Consider the following 20,427-nt stretch of genomic DNA (forward strand, 5'->3'; position numbering starts at 1 on the left):
TTTCTGAATTATCCTTGCTCCAGAAAGGGTATCTTACAAGTGAGAAACAGAATAGAATATGTATGTATGTATGTATGTATGTATGTATGTATGTATATGTCCTTATATATCTTGAAATGACCAAGAAATATGGTAGGCAGGTCTAAATCCCATATATGCTCCTGCTGTAAAAGGGAGCATTACAAGTTTCATATGTATTGGATTTATTTTTAAATAATTAGCCCTTCAACAGAGTTATTTAATAACTTGCTATACTCTGTGAGTAGCCTAAAAATGTAAGTACCCCCCTTTTTTGGGGGGTGAGAGAAAAAGCAAGAAGAAAGGGAAAAGAGAAACTACGTTTAATTTCAGATGAAGGGGATAAACAGAGGCTGAATTATCCAAATAATTATCTCAAACCCTCACTTCCACAGTTTGAGAAGAGCCTCACTGGAGGCTGTCTTGCTTTAACAACCACTGAGCGTAATTTAGGGGGAAAAATCCACTAATGACCCTGCATTCAGAAGGTTTCAGAAGGAGCAGTGGGTGGCATGTTTAAATGATAATGATATGCCACCAGGACAGCAGAGGACAGAGACTACCTAATAGGCAGAATTTTCTCCCTTACTAATAACTTCCAGAGGACCAAAGTCAGAAAAATGGAATAAAAATGAAAAGCCATTTTATCCTTGAATTTCAGATGAGATGGTCTTTTGTGCAAAGCACCAGGGAAGAGAGGGACTGGGAGACCTTCATGCAGACCGGGACACCCATTTTCTCATCTGGCCCACTTGAAAAATGTCACTTCTCCTTCTCCCATAGATTGAGAAGCAAAACCCTTATTAGACAGACATCGCCCTCGGGTACAGCTTCGCATGCCAACTATGGGCCCCCAGAAAAGGGGAGGCAGGAGCTTGAGGAATCTAAAGCTACAGAAGTTAGAGGGTGTTCATTCAGGATTCAAGGCACCTGATGTCATCAGGCTTCTCATTAGAAACTGTTGCACGGGAATTCAGCCACAAGAAACAGAAAAGTCACATTTTGAAAGAGGCCGAATCAGGAGTCTTCATTGGAGAGCTGGCGACTGCAGGTGGACAGACCTACCCCTCGAATACACTTAACAATGTTGGATAACAGAGCCGTGAGAGCAGGGAAGAAAAGCAAGAGCATAAAAACAACACTAACAAGCCAGATCAACCCCAGTGGAGAGCTGAAGTAGGATGCCTGGTGACCAGAGGAGAGCAAGGAGATATGAAGTATGGCATAGTGGCACCTGAGCTTGTCTGAGGCTGAACAGGGGGTCCTGGTCAGGGGGCAGGGTCACAGAGAGCTTGAAAGTTCATGGCCCAAGACTGACAGGTCCAATAAACTGTTGTCCAAGTCCTCTCCCCTGCCTCTAGCAATTCAGGCACAACTATCACCTGGGTGTGGAACTTCAGCTTCCTCCACCATGAAGGCAAGATGGTACCAGTAAAACCTAATTCCCTATCATCCACCGTGTGGCCAAGGCAGTGCTGGTTAGGCCCAATACCCTTATTTCAAAACAAGTGTCTATTTCTGAGCCAGATAAAGCAGTTCCCTGACACCCAGTGTATATGAATGCTGAAGGGATTAGCACCCAGGACACCACCTAGGAAAGGCTCCCAGCTCCACACTGGAAGATAAGCCCATGAGAGCCCCAATCCATTTCCACCCAAAGCATTCATGGGGTGAATGTTCTATTTGGAGGGAAAGGATAGGACATGGCTTTCAGAGATAAGGACACTGGAGTGGCATCCATTCCTCAATCCTCCAGCACGATACTTGCGATTGATTGATTGCCTCCATGCCAAGTGGCCTGGCATCCCTCTGGTTTTATTATAAAACTCACCAAAATTCCCCAAGCTGAGGGTAGCAATTCCTATTTGCAGTCTCATGTGTTGGAAAGCATGGAGGACCCTGAGTTCAAGGCTAGTCCAGGCCAAGTTAGGGAGATCTGAGCTCAAAATCAAAATATGAACCAAAGACAGGACTCAAATGGTAGAGTGTTTGTCTAGCACTGGCAAGGTCCCAGAGTCAATGCCCCACCACACACCTCTTCCCTACCACCCAGTTCTTCAGTTCTGGAAACCTGGGACAGCAAACCACCAAGTCACTTCTGCTGGCCTCAGAGATACCATGCTTGGTATACAGCATTTAGAAGGTCTCCCCCAGAAAAACCTCATGAGAAGCAAAAGGAAATGGTCCTGAAATACGGATACTTGGTCTAACTGGTGCCATCTTGGCTTCTTGGTGGATGAAGGTGAAGTCCCACCTCCAGGTGATGGGCATGCCTGAATTCCTAGTGGCAGGGGAAGACACTTAGACCTTAGACACTTATTGGACCTTCCAGACCAGTACCATGAACTCACAAGACTCTTTGAACTCTCAAGCTCCCTGTGGACCTACCCACTGATTATGATCCTATATCTGTCCCTACCACCTTGGCCGCCATTTTGCACCATGCCTCCTATCTCCTGACTTTTCTTGTCACCATAACATCCCTCTTCAACTCTCCATTAGAGTTGATCTGGCCTGTTGAGATTGTTTTCTGTTCTTTCTTTCATGTTCTTTCTTCATGGCTCAGTCTCCTAACAGCATTAAGTGTATTCAAGGCTACAAGTTTTTGGGGGGAGACAGGTCTCTGTTCACAGTTGCTGGCTTTCTAATAAAGACTCACAGTTCAACCTCTCAAAACGTGGCTTCTCTGTATCTCAGGATTGAATTCCCATATAACAGTCCAAACTTTTGAATTTTAAAAAAGTCACTGTTATTTGAACTAGTTGTGTGTGCATGTGTGTGTATTTGTGTATGCATGAAGGGGTATGTTTGTATATGTATGGTTGTATGTGCTTTTGTGTGTGTGCATGTTTGCTTGCATGTGTTTCTGGGAACTAAACCCAGCCAGGTCCCTAGTACATTCTAGGCAAGTACTATACCCTGAGCTACATCCCTAGCCCAATGAGTGATACTAAATATGATTTATAAAGGCAGTTGTTTTTTTTTTAAATGAGGCATTATAGATAGTGCTCACTCAAAGTTTTTCCAGGCCTCCTTTACCTTCTGCAGCTACACCTAGCCTCATATTCCTTATATGTGCTGGGAATATCTGCTCAGAAAACTGTGTTCCCGTCTCCTGGGGCATCCAGTTTTCCCAGCATCTGTTAGAACATCTCTTGGCTTTCAGGGATGAAGAGACTGAAGCTCAGGGAGGCCTGGAAGTGTAAAGCTCCCACAAGTGGTATGTGGAAAAGCTACAAATTCAGCTCTCTGTGAGGCAGGCAGAGTACGGCCTCTTAAGTAGGCGCGTGGAGCTCAAATCCAGCACCCACTCTTTGATACCCTCACACCTCTGAGCCAGTGTCCCAACCGTCCACCAGGATAGAGCACTGGTAGTTTACTGAACTCATGGGTCCCTGGGGAATCACTGGCTAATCCATTTCCCAGGTGAGGAAACAAGGCCAGCAGTGATGTCTATGGCTTCCTCTTCTCTTGGCTATCTTCTCTGAGGTCACATCTGCTTAGAGGAAGGCAAGGAGGAGAGAGCAACATACAGAGCCAAGACCTTCCCCTCATAGCCTGAAACCAGTCCGGAAGGTGAGAGCACCAACCTCAGCAGCCCTCATTCCATGTGACTTGCCTTTCCTGACATGCACAAAACAAAGCTTCTCTGTGTGTGTTGTGCACTTGCATCTATAACACACATAGGTTTCAGCCCGTGCAAACAGCATTCCCAAAACCAATTTACAAGGGAAATTTCCTACGAGTAAAACTATTGTGCTGATCTGGTGAGTACACCAATAGCTATCCCTTACTGAATTAGAACATTATTCCTGAGATCCCAACATGACATGATCCTTCTCTGTTTGACAGTAACCTCAAACTCATTCATCTAGATATTTTTGCACCAAAGATGAGTAGCTATGGTCCCCAGGAGCAAACAGTGCATCCCCTCCCCCTGCTTTATGTCACAAGGGAAGATGTCTTCCTGCCTCAGTACCAGGGTAAGAGTTGGCACAGGAGACACAAACAACTCATCCTGCTCTCCTGGAAGACATTGCTAATCAATCACAGCACCTTCCTGCTGAGCTCAGATGCATTCTGCCCCAGCAGGACGGCAGGGAGCTTTCCCTAATCAGGACTGGCAAGGATGAAGAAGTCACTTGTCTTTCCTCCACCGAGTCTCAGTTTACCACACTAGTCCAGATGCACAGATTGGAAAGTGACTCAATCTAGGGGAGGCAGAACGTGACTCCTCTGTGTCTAATGGCCAGCCTGGCATAGTTAGCTGATTTCTCATAAGATACTCCACTGGAGAGGCTGGCAAGACCACTTCTGTTCCTCCATGCTCCTGGCTGACATTTCTCAACCATTCTAAAGTGATACTTTTAGGATTCCTCTTCCATTTTTATGTCCTTCTTTGAACAGTTCCTTCAACGGTCAAGACGTATCCTCGGAGCATCTTTCAGAGTCTCATTCTTTTCCTCCGTACCTCAGCCCTTCCTGAATGCACCTCAGTTCACCATTAGCCCTCAGAATACTAAGCAGGTAACGCTGTTCTAGGGCCAGTATAATGAGCTCCTATTTTATTTCTTCAACTAACAAGAGAGAATCATCTAAGGATGCAAAAATCTACAACTGATGAGTCAAACTGACAGGTGACATGTTGTACCTTTCCCAGAAAAAAAAGTATCTACTGGTTTCTGAGCATCCGCTTGTGTGATATATTTTAAAAGCCAAGTTACAATGTCTACAATCCACAAATTAAAATACTTGTGTATAAGGCTGGCCTGGGCAAAAAGTATTAGACACTCTCTGAAAAGGAGCCTAAAGCCAAAAGAGCAGGAGGTATAGTTTATGTAGTAAAGTGACTACCTTGCAAACACAAGAGCCTGAGTTCAAGCCCTAGTTTAAAATACACCTGTGTATATGTGTGTACATATACATGTCTGTCTATCTCTCCACCCAGCTTCCTTCTTCCAACAATACCAGAGCTGGCCAAACGTGCCGTGTGTGTGTGTGTGTGTGTGTGTGTGTGTGTGTGTGTGTGTGTGTGTAGATACAACATCACTGCCTGCACACCATAAATGACAGGCCCAGTATTCACAGAGGTTAAGTAACTTAACCACAGTCCCAGAGTCAATTGGGTCCCCTATAACTGAAGGTTTTTCTGATATCCCTAACAGCTTTGCCTGTTAATGGAGCTTCTAACTGCTTCTCCACCTTTCTGCTGTCTGACAGAGGGGTCAATTACTCTGAAATCCTGCCTCCTACAGTGAGTTCAGGGCCTCACTCATCTCTTACTATTGATTCCTTCCCCCACCCCCTTCCCTTTGACCTACGGGCTTCACACAGTGATGGGCACACAGGACCAACAGTTCACACAGGTGGACTTAATTTAGGTCTTCTGCCCTACAAGTCTCTTCCTGTTGCTTTCATCTGTACTCAACCCCCCCCCCCACACACACGTGCGCACCTCGTTCAATTATCCTTCCTCAAAACTCAACCAGGCAGCCACAGACTTACAGCTTCTTCATCCATCTTCCATTTACATCTAGCTAAGCTAATTATTTCCCTGTTACCTCACGCCCCGTTGGTGTCACACAAAGCGCTGAGATGGCGCCATCTCCTGCAGGCAGTGCTGGTGTCTTTGCAGCAGCCCGTTTGACACCAGTGACAGAACTATTAGGAGCAGCAGCCTTCAATGCATGAGAAAAACATGTAAAAAATATCCAAGGTAAGCTGAGGGGAGGAGGGGAAGGAGAGGCGGGAGCCAAGGGGCTGCCTCTAAGCCAATGGGAACTGAGGAGAGGAGCTATTTATCCCATCCCAAGACATGCAAAAGACAGGAATAGGAGGTGCCAATGAATCAATGAAAATCTCACAATGTCTGCAGAGCTCACATGATGCTGGTAGGAGATCCACTGCTGCTCAGAGAATTGAGTCAATAGTTGGATTTTATGCAATGCTAAGTAGATATCAAGCAGATGCCGGAGAAATGACAAATACAAGTAGATAGGTAGATAGGTGACAAGTATGAGAGATACACAGATGATAGAAACATAGATGATAGAGATATACATACACAGATAAATACATAGTTGATAGATTATTAAGAGACAGATATACATAGACAGATGACAGATATCACAGATCCATAGATACATAGGTAGTTGGTAGATTATTAGATAGACACAGAGATAGATGATTAACTATAGATACGTACAGCTAGGTAGGTAGGTATATATAATTCATGATCGATGATGATATGTTATTAGATAAATAGATGATAGATGATAAGATAGACACAGATAGAGATAAGCAGATAATAAATGCAAAGATAGATGGTAGATAATAGATAGATAGATAATAGATGGTTATATAGATAGATTCCAAGAAATACATATCCAAAGACAGATAACAGACACAAAGATGATAGATGGATTGGTGGATAGATGGATGGATGGATGGAGAGACATTGAGAGATATATAGATAGATGGTAAACATCTATACATAAGTAGGTTATACCTAATAAATACAGACAGGATGTGGTAGTAAAAAGTAGATAGGTCAGCAACAACAATTTCACACAGGTCAATAAGTCTATAGGTAAGGATAAAGATTCTTTCAACTTTGTTCCCTCCCTTAGCCTGCCCTATTTCAAGCCCGTGTCATCTTCCCCTGACTCCAAATGACTTTGACACCCTCTTAACTGCGAACCCTGACTCCCTTTTGCTCCCCTCCAAGCGTTCTTCGAGATTTTCAGCAGAGTGATGTATTTGAAAACATGAGTATAACCATGCCCCTCACTTCGTCAGATCCTCCAAAGGAGGCCGTGAAGCTGAGAGACAAGTCTGACATCTGGATCTCGGTGAATCTCTCCAGCGTCCGCTCCTGCACGTGCTCGTGTGTCCTACATGCTCTCCAGATGGCTTCACCAGCTGGGGAAGCTCTGGAAACTTCAGGAAGCAGAGCCCAGCTAATGGAAGTAGGTCACTGAGTGTACTTCCTTGGGGTGGTACACTCCCTGCCTTGGCCTCTTCCTGTCATGTTCTCTAACTTCCTTCCCACCATGAGGTGAAGAAACTCCTCCATGGCACACCCCTGCTGCCATGATCCTCTGGCCAAGCCTATGGACCAACAACCATAGCCTGAACGCTCTGAAGCCACGAGGCAAAACACATCTTCCCTCCCTGGGGCTGTGATATATTTTGATGACAGTGATATAAAAGGTAACTGATACATATGAGAGACATTGAGGGATATTTAAATATGCACATGCTAACTGAATGAATGAAATGAATGAATGAATTTTGTGATGGGAAGCCAGCAGCTCCTACAGGGACCGAGGACAGGCAGTTTGGTTGTTCCACCTGTGACCATACTCCTGATCAAAACACCCTCAGGGGAAGAGGAGAAGCAGGTGTGACAAATGGCCCCAAGGCCTTTGAGTTCAGACTCAGAGTGGATTTGGGGGAAGATCAAAGATGCTCAAGGCCTCTCTGGGTTTCCCCTTCAAGGTGTCAAGTCTGCACAGCCCGAAGGCAGAGGTTTCCCATCTGTGGTGGCTCTTGCCAGGCAGCAATAGGAGTGTGTGCTTGGAATAATAATATATATTTTTGTAACTTTAGACTGAAATAGTTATAGCCTTCCTCGTATTCCCCCATCCCCCTAAGTCTTTAAGAAGCATTTGATTATGGGTAGTAGGAAGCTATACAAAGACATGGGCAAGCACACACATGTGGTAGGGCTGAGTACCTCCCGCTCCTGGTTCTTTCTGTGTGTGGAAAAGAAGGAGAAAGCAAAGCTTCACACCATGAGACTATGAAAAAAATCCTATCAGCCATCAGCTTCATCTCCTTCAGGGAGAAGTTGGGTTCTAAATACAACCCAAACATTAGCTGTGGCCTTCAGGTAGCACAAATCTCAGATCTGCATACTCTGTTGAAGCCAAAAGGCCTTGTCAGTCAGTTCTGCTGTGGTGGGATTTAGTCGTGGTGTACCTGGGGGGGGGGGGGGGAGGAGTTGAGTGTAGGTTCTGGCATGAAGATGGAGTTTAGAGCCACATGCTGGAGTTTGGACTCAGCTCTGCCTCTTACAGGGTGCCCGGCTGTGAACGCTCCAAGAATGGCCCTCTAGTGTCTATTTTTCTCATCTGCAGGACCCAAGCCACTAGGTGAGTACAAAGTTGTGAGTGAGATGAGGTTTTGGAACATACAGGTCCTGAACATACATAAATAAAAATTTTCTACCCCTTTGCTGGCATCTCAAGGAGTAAGGGCAACACTTGCTGCCCACTGAAATATGGATACAAGGTCTAACTGGTGCCATCTTGGAATCTTGGTGGATAAGGGACTTTCCAAAAACTCTTAGAGGTCAAATTCTACCCCACCCCCAGGTGATGGGAGAGCCTGAGTTCCAAGAGGCAAGGGTGAGGACTTGGACAAAAAGTTTCCAGACCTGCCAGACCTGCACCATGAATTTGCAAAGACTCTGAAACTCTCAAGCTCCCTGTGACCCTGCCCCCTGACCATGACTCTAATTTAGACCTCTCCACCTCAGCTGCCACTGTACCATGCCTTGTGTCTCCTGACTCTCCTCAGATCACCATAGTGTTCCTCTTCAGCTCTCCATTACAGATGATCTGATCTGTTGAGATTATTTTTCTGCTTTTTGCTGTACTCCCCTGTGGCTTAATTTCCTAACAGTATTAAATGTATCCAGACTGCAAGTTTTGGGGGGACATGTCTCCTCTTGTAGTCACTAGCTTTCTAATAAAGACTTCGATTCAACCTCTCAAAATATAGCTTCTCTGTATCTTGCAATCGAATTCCCTCATAATACCACTATGTGGGGCCACACAAGATCTTAGTACTGCACAGTCCCTTTCATTAAACATTTTAAGTGCTAAAGTTGTTAAGGAAGAGATTAACTTGGGGCGATGGGGACAGTGAGGTGGTTGAAAGACAGCAGAGAAAATGGGGGGACTGGATTATTGCCAAGCAAGAATCTTCTAACATTAATAACAACCACCCCTCCCCTCCTCCTTGCTGGTTAGGTCTTTCTCTTTCCTTCCTTCATTTCTTCCTTCCTTCATTTCTTCTTCATCCTACTCAAAAACTGCTTTCTCCTGCTGAATTGATCAGTGTCAAAGCTCTATTCTATAGGGGTCTCACTTCTCCCAAAAGGCTGTTTCTTAACAGAGCTCCCCCCTCTAAAAAAAAAAAAAAAGGACTTTAATTTTCACAAGACACACAGTGGTTGAGACCACCATGCTGGGTCCAAAGAAAGAATCACTCATTTTCTTAAGATGGGAGATGTGGTAAATAGACAGCCACGACATGCATCTCCCTTCATCTGACTCTTGAATCTGCATTCTTCCTCCTGAGGACTGCTCCTTTCTTTATTTGAATTCTAATGAACCACCAGGCAGGACCCAGTGGTCTGCTGGGTACATACAGCCCAAAGCAGCACAGCTTCTCTGACCTTGCAATGCCACAACCTTCACCAACAGCCTGTTCAGAGGCTACGATGACAGCATATGCTCCAGAGAACTGTTCTGTAAACATCACACACACACACACACACACACACACACACACACACACACACAGAGCAAACTTTCCCCTACGTGACTTGCTAAGATTACAGTGATCTGTGGGACTGAAGGGAAGTTACAGCTCTGGGTTCCAGCATCACCAAACCCTCATGAAGAAGCAACGCAACAGTCAGTTCTGATCCGTAAAGGGAAAGGAGCTTGACATGGAAATCGTGGGTTCTCAAAATCCACGAATTCCAGAAGCTTCTTCCTTCCTGAAACAAGGTTATGTCACAGAGTAGTAGGTTACTTCTCTGGCTTCCCTGTCTCTTCTGTGAATTCCTTGAAGGTGAAATTCATCTCTGATTGACAATTTCTAGACCAAGGAGTTGGTCACATTCCTCTTAAAGATAATCTTGATCCTTACTGTAGCCAAAATGCACAATGGGTAGGTGAGGGTAGAGAAAGCCCAAACAGCACTGAACTGAGGATACAGGGGCACCGTCCATGCAGAAATGAGCAACTAAGATGCATTCCAAGTCATACACATGCTCACATCCTTCCCCTGGCATCAAGGTGGTGGTGCTGACAGCCAACTTGATCACACTGACTGACTGAGTCTAGGAGATCAGCAGAGAGCACCTCTGGGTGTCTCTACACAGGACTAACAAGGGGGAAGGCCTCGCCCCAAATGTGCACAGCCACCATCCACAAACCTGAGAACCATGATGGGAAAGAGGAAGAGAGACACAGAGGCTGGTGGTCCAGGCATTTCCCCTCCAGGTCCATTCTCCCCACCCACAATAGTGGAAAACCTCTGAAACTCTTCTATGTCCTTGCCATTAGGTGTTTTTGGATCAGTGATACAAAGTCTGACTAACATGACGGAATAGTTTTCCTCAGAGGTATTTATGATCAGGAAGTCATTCTAAGAAATGAAGTCTTAGGTGAATCCTATGTACTTAAGACTGGTGGCCCTGAATCAGAGCACAGGACAGTATCTCCTAGAGACACCTAAGTGGAGTTGTTACCTTGATTGCTTCATGTGCATTCTTTACCATTAGCATTACAAGAATTAATAGAGAAAAGTAGGCAAACCAAAACTTACTCAAACTCAAAAATCATAACATGAAATCACAAAGTGGTAATGGCCACAGCTTTGGGCCACACATCTTGGCAGAGCTTTTTTCAGAGAAAAATGGAGGGTTGCGGGGCAAAGATACAAAGAAGTTGCTGGGGAGTGGAGCCCGGCATCTCATTTCCTCAATATCTCGAGTGGTGTGTGTGTGTGTGTGTGTGTGTGTGTGTGTGTGTGTGTGTGTGTGTGTGTGTGAAGTTCAAAGTGAACACAAAGAAGGTCAGTGAGAGCTTGGATTCTGCTCTGAAAATAAAAGACAGGCAGTTGGGGCACAGCCCCTGGGTGAAAGAACCCAATTTTGCATGCAAGACATGGAAGGGTCGCCTTCCCAAGCCAGACCTGCACCGGCTGTGGTGAGCAACAGTGCTCTCTGGCCATCTGTTCTGGGGTTATAGAGGCAGCCAAGTGTCCTAGTGCCTGGACGCCTGGGAGGAGGCTGGTCACCAGTCAATCTGCTTGGAATTGCCTCCTATGATTAGTATGTAATGACTCAGGTAGGTCCTGGGCCCCGGTGTTTCTGTTATTAATGCATTAACAGCTGCCTTCACCGTGCTGAGTGCAGGTTCGTGGACTTGATGGGGAGAGATGGTCTCTGTGGAGAGCAAATGGTCCTTGCGGGGGGGGGGGGGGGGGGAAGAGGGAGGGGACAGCCCTGGGAGGGACATGTTCTGTGGGAAGAGTGAGGATGCCCTTTGAGAAGGCCAGCCATCTTGGAAAGGAGAAAACCTGGACTGGGATGGAGGAAGGAGAAAATGTGCAGGCATCAGGAAGAGTCCTGGGTGCTGGCTTACATCTGAGATGGAGCTACCCAAATCTTCACTGTGGGACTCCGTTTTCTGCCACTGTGACCACCTGAGGAAAGAGGGAGGTTTCTCGATTGCAGAGGACTACGTCTGCATCCAGAACAGAAGAGAGAACTGTGGAAGGAGGGTGTGGCACAGCAAAGCTGCTCAGCTCATGGCAGCTGGAAAGCAGAGCGAAAGGTAGAGGAAGATGCTGCCCCCCGCCCCCAGGACAGCTCTCCAAGGACCCAGCTCCTTCAACTGGTCCTGCCACCTCCCACCAGTGGCTTAATCCATACACAGAGTCAGAGCCCTTGAAATCCAAGCACTTCCCAGCAAAGGCTCACTTCTGAACACCTCAGCATTGAGAACCAATGCATCAAACACAGGAGATCCCAGGGAAGCTTCTAGTTTGAAACCCTAACATCTCTCATCTGAGTCTTGGTAACTGGCAGTTATTACAATTTGGATTCTTCCATTTGCTTTACTCTTCCACCTTACGGTTTTATCATCACCCCCTTTGTGCCAGTTCACTGTGAAATCCCCGGCATCTAGCCAGCATCAACAACACCACTCTCTGAAGGAGTGAGGGAACCAGGGAGTGCGGAAGAGGAGAAATAAGGTGCACTGGGGCAGGAGTGGACTCAAAGTGTCTTTATTCCCTACCCACCAACAGTCATCCTTCAAATCCTCCTTCTAACTTCTTTTCTTATCTTCTTCCATCCCAACATCACAGATACGTATATACATCACATATGTATATACGTACATATGTATATATACATGCATGTATATATACACATATCTTTGTATATATGCCAGCTATTTGTCCTTCATACCCTCAATAAATTATAAATAAAATAATACATACTATATATTAAAATATATTATATATAAAATAAATATATATACGTATGTGTATATATGTATATAAATGTGTATTTATATATGCCAATTTATATATATCCCAATAAACTGTCAGATAATATAATATGGAATATTTCTCTCATCACAAAGTGCCTATTGGATACTCATGGACTAAAGAGAGAGGCAAACCTTAAAATAACTTCTCCCAGTTCACTAATTACTTATAATTGCAACACAGTACATCATGAAGGCCTAACCCCACAGGGGCCCATCCAGGAAGCTACACATGGTAGAAAATTGCTTCAAGCATGAAGTTCAACCAGTGAACTCGCTGACAGGAGCTTTCTGGATTGTTCTTTCACACACAGAGATCACTGAGGGCCACGGGGAGCCAGAACACATTCACATATCTGGTTTACAACCAGTGAACTATCCATATCCCATCATCGCCAATCTGTTATCCAACACCAAAGGAGCATTCTGGGGAAATCACATAATAAAAGATAACCAAACTTGGAAGCAGGAAATGAAGTGTTTTTTGTTTTTTTTCTTTTTCTGGAGCCAGCCAGGATATTAAAACCCTGCCTCAGATCAAGGTTAGACACCCTTAACAGCAGTTCAGGCCCAATTATCAAAACATGAGCCAATTCTAACTGCCAAGTCATTGCTCCTGGTGATGCCTGCAAGAGAGTACAGTGGTCACATAACCAGCTGTGCATCCCCCAAAGTGTACAGAGCCCAGGTACACTGCCAGCTCAGATGCCAGGTCTCCTGCCCACTTGGTAACTGGGCAAAGTCCCGGAACTCAATCCTTCTACAGAAAGTGAATGAGTAACCTCCTGACCCAGAAGTAGACCGAAGCTCCACGTACCAGACTAGCTGCAGTCACCAGGAAAACACAGAAACTTGCCAGAGTGACACTCTTCCATCTCCCCAATGAGACATATTTTCACGTCTTCCTTTTTCAAATTAATACACACACACACACACACACACACACACACACACACACACACACACATCAACTTTCTGGTTTGGAGCAGCAAATTAGAACTTTTCTTTTTCCTCGACTGCAGTTTGTAGATATAAAATACCGTGTCGATAGACAAATTAACATGAGCTCCCTGACAACAGTGCACTAATTATCTTGGGGACCAGAGCTTTCTCTCAGTTAGAAGCTAAGGCCCCGGTGCCAGGCTGGAACACAAGCCTCTTTCATAAGAAGCAGCCGTTTTTGTGCTATGAAGAGCCTATGAAATCTGAAATCCGATTGATCCTTGAACTCTTCTTCATCTGTCTTTCTACTGACTGTCCCAATAGCTCAAAGGTATCCAAGAGAAAGATGCTGCTTTAAGCTGAAGAAAACAAAGTCATGAGCATATTTAACTTTATACCCAATAGATCTGGACAGACTTCATGCCACCCCCAATCTTATTTTTACTTACAAAACCTGTCTATTTTTAGGAAATGTTGTGTCCTAAACATCAAAGGCAAGGAAAAGATAAATGTGGCAGGTATGAATTTCCTTTATGATTAAGAATAAAAGCCCAAGTCTCCGGTGTAATACAGGCTTTAGCTGATCAGGGTGACAGAGTAAGAAACAGTAAACTCTCCATTCCTTTCCCTCTCTCTGCCTCCTCACCCCTCCCCTTCCTCCTCTGCACTTGCATATGCAAATTCCTCACAATAAGGACAGCTCTGCAATGCCAACTGAGGGCAAAGAATTCCCTTTGATCAGCTTCTTCCTGGCCTTTGACTCAACCTGCTCCTTCCTGATACAGAATGGTATTTGATGAAGCAAATGAAACTCCTCCGTCCCTCTCAGAAGAACAAGCAAAGCAGTTCTGAAACCCAGCAGATGAGCTACATCTCAAAAAAAATAAAACTTCCTTGAGTGACTGTTTAGATTTCGATATCTGTTAAATGATTACACGTTTATTCATAAGCACAGGTTGCTCTGAGGTAGATCCATCTGAGAAGAAAACCAATGCTAGTGTACTGATACTGCATACAAAAAAAATGGGGGCAATCAGACAAAATACTGCTGTCTCCACCCAAAGTAAAGTCCTTGTATATGAGGGAAAAGACACCCAGTGGGAAAATGCTTACTGGCAAAACAAAACAAAAACAACCAAAAGAAAATCCCACAAATGATATTCCACACTGGTGTCTTAAAGCAGAGAATTCTTTCTTTTGTATTTATTTTTATATAATTGTTGCAGATTCTGTCTTTCAAAGATACAACATGAATCATTCTCAAATGACTTTGGGGTTATGCAGTCTTAAATAGTTGTTTTTTTTAATGAAAGAAAGGAAAATTCCCAGTGGTGCCATTTCACTAGGAACCCCATGTCTGCTGGGTTTTCTTTCTGCTTTGCAAAGGAGATGCAACATCTTCCTAATGAGAAGATGGTGGGGAACAGGAGGAAAACACAACCCATTTCGTGCGAGCCCCATTATGGGGGTCCACACAATCGACACACAGGTTCCAGAATGAAGGGAGGCATGAGAGGTGGGCTGGAGAGGTAGTTCTGCCTCACAAGCTCTTTTCCTCTCTTCAAATCTGACAAGATGGTGCAAAACAAGACAAAAGAGATAGGCGGACAGCAATGTGTCTGTGGGAATTTCAGACTTACAGGAGAGAGCTTGGCTCAGAGAACATGGTCAGAAAGAGGGATGTCTCTATGTAATGATTGATCCCAAAGGATCCACTTACTGAGTTCTGAGTCCAGTCAAGAGAGCCACGAGTTCCACTTGCATGAGTTCTTTGAGCAGGTTCCTGAGGGAGAAGAGAGGGGAGGGCGTGAGTTTCAAGGTCAGTCTGTTCACATTGTGCCAGCGCTTGGTTTGGTACGGTAATATCAGCGAACCTCTAAAACAGATCCCAAATGTGCTGTGGGTTCAACAACAACAATCCTGTTGAGCATGATGAAAATAAGATTACGATAAAAAGTTCCTCAATACATTTTCATCCAATTCACTCACAGCCCAACAAGGAAGGCGTGACCATCTCCTCTGTTCCCACATCCATCCCCTCAGTCATCCATCTATTCATCCATCCTTCTATGCTTCCAATCATCCATGTACCCATCCATGCATCCATCCATCCCTCTAACCATCTATCCAGCTAGCCAGTCAGCTTTCTAATTATCTATCTATCCATTATTACTCAACTTATCCATCTATCCATCTGCCCATCATCTATCCATCCATACATTTCCCCCTCTGCCTGTCTTTCCAGCATCCCTTGAATCTATTACCTACTAGAGTTGGTGGCCATGATCCAGTCACTTAATGTTTAAGAGTCTCATCTAAAACACTGAAGACATCTACTACCAGTCACAGAAACTGAAGTCATTTTTTTAAGTTGGTTTGTTGTTGTTTGTTAATATTCTTTTTTCCAGTGCTCAGAATTGAACTGAGGGTTTCATGACTACTGGGCAAGTACTTTGCCACTTGAGCCAAGCCCTCAGTTTTTCATCTTTATTGGTTGTTTGGAGATGAAATCTAGAAAACCTTTCTGCTTGGGTTGACTTTGAATAATGATCCTCTGAGTAGCTAGGATTATAAATACCACCCGTTCACCTTCTACATTTGTTTTTAATCTAACCTGCAGTGGAAATGGACTTTCTAGGTCCTTCTTTCCAGTAAAAGGGATTGGCCAGCCAAGTTCTGGTTGCTCATCCTGTAATCCCAGCTACTCAGGAGGCTGAGATCTGAAGATTGTAGTTCAAAGCCAGCCTGGGCAAGAAAGTCAGTGAGACTCTTAACTCCAATTAACCACCATAAAACCGGTCGTGGAGCTGTGACTTCAAGTGGTAGATAGTCTTGAGCAGAAAAAGCTCAGGGACAGCGCCCAGGCCTTGAATTCACCCCCCCCCCAAAAAATTAGCCTGTTCCTTTCTTTCAATGAGTTGCTTTATAAAAATGAGGCTGAAAATCACCTTAACAGTGAGAAGAGAATGCTTACAACCAACAGCCCCAGAGAAACCTACAATGCACCCCCTTGAGTTATAGGGGAAGATTGCAGCTTCTGTCACCTCCCACCCATGCATACAGTGTCACCTGATCAGACTCACCTCTGTAAGGCTCTCCCCCACCTGCCCCCTCTACTTGAAACAATGTCCATACATTTCATTGTGTGAGTCTCCTGTTTGCCAGTCAATGACTTCACCAAACCCATCCTGGCTCACCCTCCCTGTTTGCTGTCCCTGCTCTTGCTGGGCCCATTTTACTTTCCCATTAACTTTTAATGCCTATTAGTTATATATCAAGGGGTTTCACCATAGTAGTTCAGATATGCATCTATTATACCATTCTACTTTTTTTTTTAAACTCAGCAGGGCTAAGTTGGTGATGACTCGTGCCATCTGCTGCCGTGGACTACATGTTGTGTGCCCTGAGTCCTCACTCCACAGGTCCCCTCCCTCCCCTTCCTCCCCTCCCCTCCCCTCCCCTCTGCACTGTGTCCTGACAGGTGTACCACACAGGAACCTGCTGACCCCTGCCAACCTTGTCCCCCTGATGCCCTAAGCAGGGCTGGCTATGACAAGGTCTCTGCATCCCCCAGGGTGGTTGGCCAGGGTGGAGGGGGGGGGTTGGCCGGGGTGGGGGCTCGCCCACCCTGCGGTCACCTTCTGTCTCCAGGTCCTCTGCAGACAGAGCAACCAGCACAAAACACCGCAGGATATGTGAACCCGACCACCATGGCTCCCACTTTGTTTCAGACCAACTTCACCCACAGCTGAGCGCCTGCCTCTACAGGAGCTGCCCCTGCTGCCACTCCAGCAGTATTTATTCATAAGTGAGAGTGTCTCAGCTGCTCCCAAACCTTGTATACATACCCCATGGACCTTCTGGGGTTCCAGAATATTCTTTCTACTTCTCCACCACGAGTGTCATGCAGGCTGTGCACCTTGGACCTGGGGCATCTTTCACACCCATTCAGCCCCACATGTGTTTGCTGTCTCAGGGAGCCCCTGACCACCACCATCTCAGAAGCCCCTTGCAGGGCTTCCCAACACATCACAGCTACCAGTTGATTTTCAGGTTTCTCATCCACTGCCACAGGGCCTGCACACAGGCAGAGATGGCATGGGCTCCAGGCCCCATGTGAACTCCAACTCCGGTCATAACATCTGGGTATAGAGGGGTCTGAGAGCACTGATCCAAGGAAGGAAAGATAGTTGGGTGGGAGAGAGGGACAGAGGAAGAAAGAGCCAGGGAAGGAAGGAGGAAGGAAGGGAGGAAGGAAGGGAAGAAGGGAAGGAGGGCTGAGTCACACACTGCTACTGTGACAGTCCTCAGATGACTAGCTAGCCAATCTAAGTCATTTCCTTCCACACTCCTCTCCCCCACCCCATCTCAGTCCAGTGCTCCACCAGAGATGCTGTCCGAAGCCCATTGTGCTGCTCCACAGAGTGGCTGGGTGGAACAGGGTTAATTTAATTCCAGGAAATCCTCTCCCTAGAGTGCTAGTGGGAAGAATTGGAGAATTCAGTTCCCTAGCATCTTAGGCACTGCATAGTGATCCAGCCACACACCAGAAGCTGAGTCTTCTCCATTATCCACAGTCCTGCTGATAAAGTCTCCTGGGTTTTGGCAGTTCCAGAGTTGCACTCAGAGCTTTGCACTTTCTAAGTAGGTGCTCTACCACATAAGCCATGCCCACAAGCCCTTTTAACTTTAGCAATGTATTAGATAAGGTCGTGTGTGTGTGTGTGTGTGTGTGTGTGTGTGTGTGTGTGTGTGTGTGTGTGTGTGTATTGCCAGTCCTGGGGCCTGAACTCTGGGCCTGGGCACTGTCCCTGAGCTCGCTCATTTTGCTCAAGCCTAGCACTCTACCACTTGAGCCACAGTGTCACTTCCAGCTTTTCTTGTTTATGTGGTACTAAGAAATCAAACCCAGGGCTTCATGCACTCTAGGCAAGCACTCTACCACTAAGCCACATTCCCAGCCATGGTCTTATATCTTTGTCCCAGCAAGCTGGGATGGTGCTCCTCCTGTTTATGCCTCTCAATGCCACACACCCCTGTCCCAGAATGGCATCTTCCTGATCTCAGCCTCCTAAGTACCTGTGATTATAGGTATGATCCACAGTTCCCAGTTACTTCTGATTAAGTCTTAAGGTCACACCCTTAAGATGTGAGGGGTCAACACAGCACGTGGTACATAGTAGGAGCTTGTGAAAGAATCCTGAGTGAAGGGGCCTGTGAGGCTTTCCTTGATGACATACAACAGTAGCTGCCCTTTCCTGGTCTCTCTCTGGCAAGTCCTCCGTTCCAAGGCAATCAATGTTCACTTGTCTCTGCTGCACTTAACATAAGCCCTCCCCACCCCACCTCCACACTGTGCTTCCAATAGGGGCTCAGGACGGCTTCTAGTTTCTCTGTGGAAGGCTCTGCTGCTCATGGTGTAGGAAGCAGGGAGCTCCAGGGGCCTCCTGGAGTCTAGCGATATCACACCACACATGCACACATGCACACACACACACACACCCCTTTGCGCCTTCTTGTTGGTGTGTTTAATTTCCTGTCTTGGCCTTACAGGAGATTTCTAATGTTTGGGCTGCAGGGTATGTTCTGATTAAAAATAATCCACCCAATTACGGGTTGGCACGAGCCTCTCTGCCACCAGCCTCGGCTTCCCTGTCAGTGACGGCTATCTACAGCTCCTAACTGTAAATGAAAACCCAAGGGGCAAGTTTGGGTCCCCAGTTCCTGGGCCACACGGCTCTTTTAATTTGCACTGTCTGTCAAAGGGAGATGGCCGCGCATACTGGATCAAGCATTTCCCAGACTCTCAGATTCAAGGCTGGAGGAAGCAAGGGCAGCAGAACCTGCTCCCAGAGATTGCTTGTGAACCCTCCAGAGATAACAAGGCCCATGCGAGGCCACCAGGCTCTTTTCTGTCTGCTTGAAACTTCCGCTAGAGCAGGGATAAGAAAGAGAAGCTGAACTCCAGGGGGATCGCAACGCATATTTGCAGGATTTTCCCAGCAAATACATAAGACAGGATGCTGGATTCAAAGGATGTGATCACAGCCCTTGGAAAAGAAATCTACACCTGAGACCTGATTATTTCAGGCTTTGTAAAATTAAAAACTTTCTGGAGATCTGAGGTCAGTGGAGAGAAAAAGAGATACATGTTTTCAGTTGAGATGGAATGAAGGGGGTCCCCTATGACCAGAGAAGAGCTTCCCCCCACTGCTGAGCCTAAACAAGACACTGAAATACACAGACAGTCACAAAAGGCTCTGTGAAGACATTACCCAGAGGTTACCCAGACATTGCCCAGATGTTACCCAGACATTACCCAGATGTTACCCAGACATGACCCAGACATTACTCCGATGTTACTCAGACATTCTCAGACAGTATTCAAACATTGCCCAGACATTGCTCAGACATAGCTCAGATACTACCCAGACATTACCCCAGATGTTACCTAGCAGACTTCTTTTCTAGGGCTAATAAGATAGGGAGGCTTGGGCTGGGGATATAGCCTAGTGGCAAGAGTGCCTGCCCTAGGTTCGATTCCCCAGCACCACATATACAGAAAATGGCCAGAAGCGGCGCTGTGGCTCAAGTGGCGGAGTGCTAGCCTTGAGTGGGAAGAAGCTAGGGACAGTGCTCAGGCCCTGAGACTAAGGCCCAGGACTGGCCCAAAAAATAAATAAAATAAAATAAAAAGATAGGGAGGCTTGGTGTCCCTCCATTCCCCATAAGAATGACACTGGCTGTTCCAGACAGTGTGTGTGTCCCTTGTCACACTTCTTGGGATGTCTGGCTGAAGACCCTGCTCTGAAGGGAAACAGGAGAGTCGAGTCCAGTGCATTGTTCCAGACACAGCCACTCTAGCTGAGCCTGGCTTCAGATCATATCTACAGTTGATGGCAGGTGCTTGGGACAAAGGTATCCAGGCAAGAACAATTCAGAGACACGCCAGCAGGTTGTTCCAGCTCCTTTCACTGTGCCCACCAAGTATGGCACAAACGTGGGCTGCACTATTTGGCGAATAATGTTTTATTGAGACCTGTCCCCACACGCTTATTGTGCATGCAACATTCTGCTCTGTCCCCATCACCTCTCCGTACTGTGGGCA

The 20,427-nt window shown here is 46.0% G+C and overlaps 1 protein-coding gene across 1 annotated transcript in view; it reads right to left on the reverse strand.

Moving 5' to 3' along the window:
- The window catches only part of Rbfox1 (RNA binding fox-1 homolog 1), a 929,373-nt gene extending 914,272 nt beyond the window's left edge, over positions 1-15,101 (reverse strand). Inside the window, exon 1 of the mRNA XM_048332268.1 lies at positions 15,040-15,101. The gene's annotated coding sequence lies outside the window, so the exon portion shown is untranslated. The remainder of the gene's footprint in view (positions 1-15,039) is intronic.
- Between the last annotated feature and the right edge of the window lie 5,326 nt (positions 15,102-20,427).

Source organism: Perognathus longimembris, chromosome 23, assembly GCF_023159225.1.
Source record: "Perognathus longimembris pacificus isolate PPM17 chromosome 23, ASM2315922v1, whole genome shotgun sequence".
NCBI classification, from domain to species: Eukaryota; Metazoa; Chordata; class Mammalia; order Rodentia; family Heteromyidae; genus Perognathus; species Perognathus longimembris.